Source organism: Bos taurus, chromosome 25 (genome assembly GCF_002263795.3).
Source record: "Bos taurus isolate L1 Dominette 01449 registration number 42190680 breed Hereford chromosome 25, ARS-UCD2.0, whole genome shotgun sequence".
In the NCBI taxonomy this organism is placed as follows: domain Eukaryota; kingdom Metazoa; phylum Chordata; class Mammalia; order Artiodactyla; family Bovidae; genus Bos; species Bos taurus.
In genome coordinates this window covers 922208-933994 of record NC_037352.1, presented here as the reverse complement: position 1 = coordinate 933994, position 11787 = coordinate 922208, and positions in this window count along the sequence as shown.

The window sequence follows — 11787 nt, the reverse complement described above, 5'->3', positions numbered from 1 at the left end:
CTCCCATCCGCATCCCCACGCCCCGCGTGTCCTCGCTGGGATGCCCGCGGGGAGCCAAGGTGCTGGCAGTGAGCACAGGGGAGCGGCAGGACGCCTGCGACAGCGGTGTCCACAAGACACCGTCAAGGGCCTGGACGCTGGGCCTCACCTCCCTGCTGGGCAGCGCCCTGCCAAACCCGCGGACGCGGGAGCCAGGCCGGGCTCACCCAGCACCGTCCTCAGCCAGCCCTGTGACCTTGCCTCGTCCTCTGTCTCCTCTGAGCCCTGCGCCTGGGGCGTCCGCTGCCGGGCCCCTGGGACACACCTCCTGGGCACGTCCACCGGCCCTGAGCCCCCAGGTGCCCCCGCGGCCACCCCCCAGCGCCTCGGTGCCGGCTTCCGCAGCTCCCGGGGAGGTGGTGGCAGGGCCCCCTTCCCAGCCGACGAGCACCCCTGGGAGGCCCCGCCTGGCCTGGGTGCTGGGACGCGGCAGCCACAGCACAGGCAGTGCGAGTCAGGAACCCCGGGGGAGCCCGGGCGGAACACAGCCCCACGGCGCGGGCTGCAACACAGATCCCACCCACCTTCCGCTATAAATAAACCTGTGTAGGAGACACAGCACTCGACCCAAAAGTTCCAGCACCATTATATTTTCAAAAAGCGAAGGAAATTAATAAGGACACCGGCCGCCCTTGGGAGCTCCTCTGCTGTGGACCCAACATCCTTCAAGGCAGACAGGACACACGTGCTCGTCTGTGTGGGGGGCCGTTCACGCCACGCAGGGGCTCCCGAAAGTCCAGGCTTGAGGAAGGCCCCTGCCTGTGTTCCCACTGCTGGTCTCGTCCCCACGCGGGGCTGAGTTCGGCAGACTGGCTGGGGTTCTGCCTGCCTCTGGGGAGCATCGAGTGGCTTCATGGCATGTGGGTTCCCAGAGCAAACCCAGTCACCCCATCTCCCTCTCCAAGTTTACCCTCCGCAGCAGAAGAGGTTCCAGGAAAGGACGCTGGGAGCCGCCAGCATAACACCCACCTACAGGGCAGGGAACCAAGGCCAAGGGGTGTCCTCTGGCCCCAGGATGGACACCACGTGGGCTCTGGCAGACAGCAGGCCACCCACCGAACCCCAGCCTCTCACAAGGAACCTGAAGCGCTCGGAAAAGGCTCGCTGAGGCCCAGGGGCTTCCCCGAGGGGACCGGGCCCCCCAGTCCGGGCGCACTGAGGCACCCCTGCACCAGGGCCTGGCACCTGCAGGACGTCACAGCCATCCCTACTCGCTAGGGGCCTGACAAGCCCACCCCACTCAACACAGGCAGCCTCTCCACAGCCAGGCTGGGAAAGACGATACCAGGACCTGAGCTCCCCCACACCCTGCCAGTCGGAAGGGTACTCCCAGATTCCCTGCCCCTGACCCGGCGGAGGGCTCCTCCTCGCCTCTTGACACCCTCCTGCTCCTGGAGTCCCCAGGAGCCCAGGGACAGACACACGGGCAGGTGGTCCTGCCAGCCCCACCCCCCACCCCCTGGGGCCCCCCCCACCCGCATGGAGCACCCCCCCTCCCCTGCACTGAGGAACACAAACAACCTTGTCAGACGTCCCGAAGGACGCAGCCCGCCCGGAACATCCAGAACACAGGGTCAGGCGGGACAGGGACAGGGCGGCCAGACGCGGGGGCTGTCAGGAGAGAGAAAGTGCAGGCCCTGCTCCCATCCTTCCCTGACTGGTCCCCACGTGTGCCTGCAGATGAAGGACACGGCAGGGGGGCTGCCTCCCCTCCCAGGGCCTCATGGTGCCCACTGTATCCCCCAGCACCCCACCCAGCCGGGCCACCTTCCCACCCAAACCAGGTGGCCTGGAGATGCCCAGGGTTTTGGAGGGAAGACCAGCCTACAGCTCCCCTGCAAGCTCAGCCTGGCAGCTGCTGGGGGCTGAGGGGGGCCCCAAGCCCACCCAGGAGCTGTGGGACAAAGGCAGGCAGGGGAGCCTGCTGCCATGCTAGGGCGGCAAGTGGCCACGGCCCTCAACACAGGCCACGACGGACCCCTTGCACAACCGGCATTGGAGGCGGGGGGGGGGGCGGCGGGTGTTGGCTACTCTGACTCAGCCCACGTTTGGATTTCAGGAAAGAAAAAAAGACAGGGTTTGTTACTTTCCTGCTACACATTCCTCTTTCCTATGTGATGTTTGTACAGTTAGACACACAAGGTAGGAAAAATATATACACGCATCGCTCATGCGGCCTGTCTCCTTCACGTGGACAGGGAAAGTTCACGTGCAAGGTCTCCCCTCCACCAGCCTCCTTTCCTCAGTCCCCCACCCTGCTGTCACCCAATCCCTCCAGGCCAAGGGGAGGGAATGCCTGGTGCCCACAGCCCAGCCACCTGGCAGCCAGGGGCCCGCAGGAGAACTGGCCGGGACACAGCGAGCCAGGGCCCACTGACAGTCCCCAAAGGCCACCTGCTGGGGGTCCCCAGCTCTGCTACCTGTGTCCCAGAAATGCCCCCTGCCTGACCCAGCTCTGCTCTAGAACCTTCTCTGAAAGTCTGTGTCGCTCTCACCAAGAGCAAAAAGAGAGGCCCCTTCCTCTTGGGTCAGGGAAGCACCGGGAGAAGGGACACCAGGGTGCGGAGCGCGTGCCAGCTGCCTCCCTGCCCCCCACCCCCAGCTGCGCATGACTTAAATCGGCCCCAACACCGAGTTCAGCCTGGAAAGGCGAGTTCACAACCGACGTCACCGCCTCTCCCCACGGAAAAGGACCAGCGAGAGAGCAGGGCTTCCCGGCCCCCAGGGTCTCCCAGACTCTCCCAAGCGCAAGGGACAGGGAGAAAACTTTGATCCCTTATTGAGGTCCCGCCGGCCCCCCCTATCCCCCACCGCAGTGAGGATCCTGCCTCAGGCCGGAGGTCCTGTAAACCCGGAGGGAGGAATTCCCGTCCTGACCGGCACCCATGGGGGCGCAGGCAGTGCCCACTTCCCTCCCGGCCACCAAGCCCGCGATGGCCTCGCCGCTTCTATTCCACCCTCTCTTGTCCGGAGCTGGCTCTGGAGCGGGGACACCCCGTTTTGGATCAAGAGAGCCGCGGCCGCTGCCCGACAAAGCGCAGCCCGGGGCCGCCTCTCTCGGAGGAGCGCTCCCCTCGCGCCCCTGTACCGCGTCCTCCGCGCACCCAGACCGCGCCAGGGCCAAAGAGCCCCGGCGTGGGAGGCACACGCGGGAGGGGGTCCCGCGCCTCGGAGTCCCATGCCCAGGATCCCCGCACCCCCGGAGGCCCGGGAAGGATATGGGTTACAGACCAGCCGGAGACACCAGCTGCGCGGCCGCGTGGTCTGCCCGAGACAGAAGAAGACGGTGGCCGCCAGCGCCGGGTACGGGACGGGCTGCTCCTCGTCGGCGCCCAGCTCGGCGCCGCGCTCGGCCGCCGGACTCTCGGGGGGCGACGCACTGGGCCCCGACCCCCGCTCCGCCTCTGGCCCCGGGGCCCCAGGGCTCGCCGGGGACGCCGCCGCCGCCGCCGGGCCCGGGGCTGGCGCGCCCAGGGGCACGCGGACCTCGTCGGCCGCCTGCACGCCCTCGGTCATGGTAGCGGCTGGCAGCACCTGCAGGGGACAGGCGGTGACCAGGTTCCGGGAACGACACCCTCGCCCGCCTCAGGCGAAGCGGGATCCGCGGAAACAGCCACGGCCGCCGGGATGTCTTTGTCTTTTCTCATTAGAGACAAATGCGCCCCCCGCCCCCTCCCGCCGGCGAGGGCTGGGCGGCCCCTCCCCCACCGCCGGGGCGGGGGCCGGCGCCCGAGGGGCTCCCCCGCCGGCCGCCTCAAGTTGAAGAGGGTCCCGGCGAGCAGCGGGGCGCGCGTCCTCGCCGCGTCTCACCTCGCTCCGGCTGCCGGCGGCGTCCCCGCGGGCATCGCCCGGGCGGTGCGGTCACCGCGGACCCGGCGCGGCGATTGGCCCCGGCTGGAGCCCCGCCGCCCCCGGCCCGCGCCCCCAGCCCGCGCCCCCGGCCCGCCGGCTCCCGCTCCGGCTCCCGCTCCGGCTGGCCCGGCAGCGACGGCGGCGGCCGCCGGGAGCAGAGGGCTCCGCGAGGCGGACGGGCGCGGGGCGCCGGGCGCGGGGGGCGCGGACCGGGCGGCGGGGCGGCGAGGCGGCGAGCGATCGCGGATCCCGTCCGCGCTCCGCGCAGGAAACTTCGGAGTGAGCGGCGGGCGGGGCGGGGGCGGGGCGCGGCGGCGGGGGCGGGGCCGGGCCGGGGCGCCGGGGGGCCGTTCCCGCCCCGGGGCGCGCGCGCCTCCCCTCCTCCTTCGCGGAGGGCGCCCCGCCCCCGCCGGGAAGGCGGAGCAGGGCCCGCCCGCGCCCCCCATCGCGCCCCTACCCTCCCGCTCGGGGCGCGGGGCGCCAGGGGGCGCTCGCGTGGAGGCCTGGCGGGGGCGGGGCGGCGGCGCCGGCGTCTTCCCCGCCCCCAACTGCGGGGGCGGCCGGAGCCGCGGAGGCGGGCCCTCCCTCCCCGCCGGGGCGCGCACCCAGCCCTTCGGCGCCGCGGGCGGGGGTCGGCGAAGGGGCGGGGCTGCGGGCGTGGGCGGCGCGCGGCGGCCGGGACGGCGGCGGGCGCGCCCCTCCCCCTCTGCATGTGTGTCCTGGGTGTGACCGCGCGTGTGATGCGCTGCTGTATCCGTGGGTGGGATTCTGGGTGCGCGTGCATCCGCACCCCCGCACACACACACACACACACGCGCGCGCGCACAAGCGCACCTACGGCTTTCTGCGAACTTGTCCCTCGCCCAGCCTCCTCCTGGACCGAGCGAGCCGCGTGGGACCTCGGGGAAGCGCCCAGGCCCTCCCGCAGCCCCCCAGCCTCACACTGAGACACACTGCCCCCTGTGCTCCGAGGTCCCACTCGGACCCCTTGGTAACTGAAAACCTCACGAGCTTTTCACTTTTCCACGACCACCAGTCTGGTGGCTCCGGGTGCGACCTCCCTTCTTCCAAGCCCACACTCAGCGCTGGACAAAGAGCGGGGTGGCTGGTCCACACGGGCGGCTCCAGCGGCCTTGGGCCTCAGCAGTTACTCGAGTGGGTGAGAGGACCCACGTGGGGACCCCCAGATCTGGAGCGACCCTGGCAAGGTCACTCAACCAGGGCTTCCCCACCTGCGCTGCGCGATGGCACTGCAGAGATGCAACCAGAATGGGGTGGCCGTGCGGGGGTAGGGAAAGCCCGGGAGGCCCCGCGCCCTGCTCCACCGCTGGGCCTTGGGGGAAGGAAGACGCAGGAAGGCAGGACCATGGCAGTTCCCAGGCAAGGCCCAGGGGGTGTCCAGCGCGGCCTGTCCCTGCTCAGCAGCACTTCCTCTTGTATATGTGAACTTTTCAAGAAAATGAAAACATTTACTCTATTTTAATGCTGCTACTTAGGGATGGAGGGCCATGACCAGTAATTAAGGCCCTCAAAGAGCAATTAGTGCCCCAGTTACCTAGGAGAGGGCCTGGGAGAGCCCTGAGGGGAGCTTGCAAGGGTGGGGCAGACTTGAAAGCCTCAGCAGCATCCTGGGCAGGGGTCACCTGGACCTCCTGATCCTTTCACACTGGCCGGATCATCAAAGGTCAAGGTGAAGCTGAAGATTGGCTCTGGCTGGGGAACTGTGAGTGATTTGCTGAACAAAAGTCAGTGGGAGGCCCACAGTGTGGAACCAGGGAGGCAGTGGTGGTGACCGGTCCAGGCCTTATCCTTGTCCCTTGGAACTTCATTCCAGTGGGGAGGCAGCCACAAAGAAACTGGTGGATAGAGGAAGCGAACAGTTACAGGCTGTGTTAAGAGCTGTGAGGGGCAGGTAGGGGGCAGAAGATACATCTGAGGACAAGAAAGCAGCTGGAAGGGGCAGGGTGGAGGGTGATCTTCCCAGCTGCAAGAGCAGACTGTGCAAAGGCACTGTGGCAGGCAGAGAGTGCTGAGCAGGAAGAACCAGAGACAGCCTAGCATGCCCATGCAGGGGCCCTGCTGTGACGTGGTGGGGGCGGGTGGTGGGCAAGGGCAGGGCAGGGCAGGCATTCCCACGGGGCCCCAAGGAGCAGGGAATTTTAATGTGACAGACTGTCACCCTCGTCTGCACACTCTGTCCTTCAGACGTCCACAGAAGGGACAGGGCATGGATTTTTTTTAAGTAGGCATTATTTTTTAAAGACAGCATCTCTAAGCTGACAAAGCCTGTAGCCTTCAGGAGCCCCGTGGCCCATTTATAGATAGGTGAGGCTGCACAGACACTGGACAGGCAGCGACCACCTCAAGGTCTCAGAAGAAGACCTCCTCCCGCCACATCCGGCTCCCTCCAGCACCTCCGAGAGCCTTGTCCTCGAGGGCTCCGAGTCCCCTGAGCTGATGATACTCACTGACCATGTGCGTGGCGTTTGATGGTATTGACTCTGAGCTCTCCAGCCAGAGGGGGGACTGCACAGCGTGGGGGACAACTTCGCCCCGCAGCCAGGAAATGAAGAACAGATCGTGGAGTGATAGGAGATGAGAAAATAGCATTAGAAACAATGAGGCCGTAATACATTCACATCGCTAGAAAGGAATGTTGGAGAGATGAAACACAGGACAATTTGGAAATTGGCATTAAAAGTATTTAATTAAATCGTACAGAGTGTTCAGGTTTTTTTTTAATCCTTTTGGCCTCTGGAAAATTTAGTTCTGCTTTTTGTTATTTCCTTTTTTTTTTAAGGGCGAAGCTTTTTCTTGACAAAGATGGGGGGAAATGAACCGCCTATTGGTTCAGCCAGTGGGAGGTAGAAACCAGATCTCCCCCGAGGAGAGGACTCGCACCCTGGGGGCACATGGCTTCGACTATGGCCATCAGGCTGCCTTGGGGGCCCTCCACCTTGGCAGGCTGGGTGTTGGGCAGTGGGCAGCAGGGTCACCTCCGTCTAACCTATGAGTGCCTGAGAGCTCACCACCCCCACCCGGCCACTCTGCCCCGTGTCCAGGCACCCTGTCCACCTTCAGGCTGGCTGAAGCCCCCAGGGCCCGTCACACCACACTGGTCCCTTCTCTTACCTGTCACGTGGCCTCCTTCCTCTCCAAAGGTTCCCCCCCACCCCGCCACACACTCCCTTCCGTCCAGAAGCCCCCACTGGCCCCAGGTCAAGCCACCTCGAGTCAGCAGGAGCTGCCTCCAGCCTCTGTGTCCAGCCTGTCCTGCCCCACTGTCCTTTCGGACTGCAGACCCACCATCCAAGCGCCCCTCCAGGCCCAGCCCTGGCCCTGCCTTGCCTGTTGCTGGGACGCTTCGCCTGGCCCGAACTTAGCAGTGCCCTCCTGCCAGTGGTGGCCACTCCAGGGCCTCTCTGACCATGACACCTCCCCCACAGCACTCACCTCTCGGTACTCAGGCCGGCCTGGGGCTCCTGGGGCAGCCACTGCATCATGTCTGATGTGCCTGTGGTGCCTAGCAGCTGGGGGTGGGGAGGCCAGGAGACACTTGGCTGGCATGGAGTGGCAGAGTGGTGACCTGAGCAGGGGTGGGGAGAGGTGAGGTGCTGGTCACCGGAGGGGCGGAGGCTGAGCCCTGATTGCCCCCACCACTGTGGGGGCTCACGCTGCACAGGAGAGGTCCTGGGCCTTCTGCAGGTGGCCGATCCCCCTCAGCCACCCCCAGTTGCGCTGAGCCCCCCACCCAACACGCCTGGACTAGCCACCGTCTCCGAGGAGCAGGACCCAGCGCCCCGCTGCCTGGAAACTGAACCCAGAGATGCCTCCCTCGGTGTGCGTGGGGCTGGAGGCCAGGCTCTGCAGGGAGTGGCCTTCAGGGCAGGCAGCAGGGCCAGCACAGGCCTGGACCCCTGCCCGGCTGGAATGCCTCCAGTGACAGGCCCATACGCCTGCCCGGGCCCAAGCATCCTGGGCCATCATCCCAGCTCAAGGGCGATTTGGGGGCTGCCTGCCCCGTGGACAGTGCCACCCCCGGCCCCAGCACAAGGCGGCAGCTAAAGGCCAGGCTTTTCTAAATTCTTACTTGGTACTCACAGCTCTGGTCGACACAGGTGTCCAGGAGATGCTGTTTGTGTAACGCTCAGTGGTCTCCTTTGCACTTTAGCGTCCTGTTTATTTCTCGAGCTGTGCCTGTGGAATCAGCCCACTCAGACAAGCTGCTCTGTGGCCCCCCATGTCCCCCTGGCTCCTCCGCCTCTGGGTCCCCACAGGGCAGGGACCAGGAGGAGCAGGTGTCCTGGGCCTCTGGGCTCCCTCTGGTCTCTGGCCACAGAATGGGCACTGTTCACTCTACTCACAGAAGCCTCTGATTTAGCAGATAAAGACACAGCTTGCTTAGTTAACTTTGAATTTCAGACAAACACGAATAATGTTTAGTGGAAGTATATCCCATGGCAATACCAGTTGCTAAGTTGTGTCTGACTTTTTGCAACCCCATGGACTGCAGCATGCCAGGCTTCCTTGTCCTTCACCATCTCCCGAAGTTTGCTCAAACTCATGTCCATTGAGTTTGTGATGCCATCCAACCATCTCATCTCTGTCATCCCCTTCTCCTCCTGCCCTCAATCTTTCCCAGCATTACAGTCTTTTCCAATAAGTCGGCTCTTCACATCATGTGGCCAAAGTAGTGGAGCTTCAGCTTCAGTATCTGTCCTTCCAGTGAATATTCAGGACTGATTTCCTTTAGGATTGACTGGTTTGATCTTCTTCCAGTCCAAGGGACTCTCAAGAGTCTTCTCCAGCATCACAGTTCAAAAGCATCAATTCTTCTGCACTCAGCCTTCTGACACGAAGAGCCAACTTATTGGAAAAGACCCTGATGCTTGGAAAGATTGAGGGCAGGGGAGGAGGGGGCAACAGAGGATGAGATGGTTGGATGGCATCACTGATTCAATGGACATGACTTTGTGGAAACTCTGGGAGACAGTGAAGAACAGGGAAGCCTGGTGTGCAGCAGTTCATGGGATGGCAGAGTCAGACACAACTTAGTGACTGAACAACAGCAACCGTCTTTATGGTCCAGTGCGATAGTTGGGATGTATTTATACTTAACACATTTGTTTGTATCTGAAATTCAAATTTAACTGCATGCATTATATCCTATTCAGGGCCCCTTCTTCGGGCAGCATGGTGGGTCTATAAAGGGCTGGGAGGAAGGGAGCAGGGGAGGAAAGGGGCCGGTTCCAGCTGAGCCAGGTTCCCGGGGGGGGGGTGGGTCTTAAACTGGGGTGGGAGCACCCCGAGTGTGTATGTCTGTGTGGCCAGCACCCTGCAGGCTGCCCTCTCCCCATGAGGGTCGGAGGGTTCAGTCCCCACCAGAGGACAGCCAGCTCAGCTTCCCTCGGGTCAATGTGGGAAGGAAAAGGGCCTGAGGACTGGGGCCTTCGAGCCCTGGACTCCAAAAGCAGAAGAGAGTGTGGTGGGTCACCGTGGAACACGCAGGCTTCTTGACCTTCATCTCCAACTGCATGACTCCATGGGGCCTTGGACACAAGGCCCACAAGGGCAGGAGTTGGGGGTCTTCTTTGCTCAGTGCCTGGCATACAGTAGGTGCTAAATGAGTGTGTGCTGACATGTCATGCAGGGGCTTGTGCTTGCCTTGAAGTTATTTGGGGAACCACAGCTGCTCAGGTTGTATTGGGAGGGGTAACCTCACCACAGACAGGGGCCTTGTGACGGCCGAGTGGTGGGCACCCGGCCCCCAGCTCACAGAGGGGGCTGCCCTTTTCCGGGGACCTCAGGTATTGCCTGGAATCTTAACTGAGCAGCAATGCACTTTGAAAGTTTTAGCATGAAGTGCCTAAGCCTTAGTGGTGCTGAGTGCAGAATCCTCCCACCTTATCACAGGGCCTTTCTTGGGCTCTGCAACCACAGGGCCTGGGTTCTGATCCCAGGCCTGCCACACACTGGCAGTGTGGCTTTGGGCAACTTAGCCTTAAGTGGTCTCCTCTGAAAAATAAAACCTGCATCAGGTGAAAAGTGATATTGAATTGGCTGCTCCTGTCAAACGGCTAAGGACAGCGTTACCAAGGAACCAGCAATTCCACTCCCGGGTACATGACCCAGAGAAGTGAGGATCCACATCCAGACACTTACCCGAACGTTCACAGCAGCCAGATTCGCTGCAGCCAAACGGCGAGGCCACCCAGTGTCGGCAGACATGTGGGCGAGCTGCACGTGGTGCGTGCGCACGGCGGAGTCCACTCGGCCACAGAGAGGAGTGAGCGAAACACAGACGAGTCTTGAAACCGTGATGCTGAGTGACAGCGGCCAGACAAGCACAGACGCGGGGTGTCCACACCTGGGAGGCCCCAGGTTGCCACGGGGGGAGGAGGGGAACGCAGCGGGTGTCCTCTGGGATGACGAGAATGTCCTAAACGTTGACTGGGGTGGTGGCCCACCCTGAATCTCCTGAGACCCTCGCGCATCTGGGAACCCTGTGGTGTGGGAAGCCCATCCTGGTGAGCTGGGAGCCCACAGGGAGGGCGTGGTGCTGGGTGAACTCCCACGACTGCGGCCGTGTATAATGACCCCCGGGCCTGGGGGCAGGAGGGGAGCTGCCCCAGGATGGGGGGCCTGGGGGAGCGGATTTGGTGGCCTTCAGGGAGCTCGTCTGCCCCCCAGGGTCCTCAGGTATCAAGGGCCCAGGGCGGCCACCTTGCAACAGCATCATGGCCAGCCAGGCACAGGGTCACATACAGGAGTGCAGCCTCTGCCCAATAAGTCAGGGAGGCCTCCAGGACCTCCTCCAAGTGGGGTGTCTCAGCCTTGAATCCAGGGATGCAGGCTCCCCCTGCCTGAGCCGTTGAATGTCCCCCACGGAGAACGCTCCCCCGGAGGGAGGCTGACCTGGGGAGGAAGCAGGCTGTGAGCCGGTCAGTGGTCCTGAGCACTTTGGAGGGGCCATGGGCAAGCCAGAAGCCCGAGGCAGATGTCAGCGCATCTCCCCACAACCCAGTTTTCTGCACAGCCCCCCAGCTCCACCACCCCCTCCTGCAGGCGGTTGCTCACGGGGGCTTCCCAGGGCCTTTATCAGAGGAAGGCCCTGAAAGGCTGAATCTGCTGGCCCACAGACCCTGAGTTCGTCCTCAGACGGCCTCCCTGCCCACTGGTGACTCCCCGGGGGGCTCCCGTTCTCCCTGAAACCCAGACAAGGCCGCCCACTGGGTGCCAGGGGCCTCTTCCCTGACCCGCCCCCTCCCTCCCCCATGTGCCAGCGCTGGAGCTTGGACGCAGCAGGGCAGAGACCCTTGAACCGACAGGTGAGCAAATGGAGGGGGTGTCAGTGTGACATCTGAGCCTGCCCTCGAAGCGCTTCCTGGGGGCCAGGCTGCCCTGTGCACTGCGGCAGCCCTGACTTTGCACCTGTTCTTCGCTGGAGAAAATCAGGCGTCAACCCAGGTCAGGTGGTCAGTGGTCAGCAGTCAGCGGGCCTCAGGGAGCCCAGCGAGGAGGGAGGTACCACTAGTTCCTTCACTGGCCATGTCATCTTTTGGGTTAAATGGATTAAGTTGTCAGGTGTCACGTACGGAGCAGCCTCTTCCAAGGGACGCCCCTCCCAGCTGTGGGGTCTGTGCAGGGCCGCCCAGCTGAGCATCAGGGGACCCTACAGCAGAGGTAGCGCCCTGGGCGCCAGCAGGCCTGACAGAGGTGGAGGCTCTGACAGCATTTACATAATTTATTGTAAATTACTCCCACTTTGTTTAACGCTCCTTTGATTCCACTTAATACTAGCTTCTCCATGGCTGCCACCAGATGCTGCAGGAAGTTCACGTTTTCAGAGACGGGGAGACATGCCCAGCAGGGAGACTGAGCAGTCATGCCGCCTGT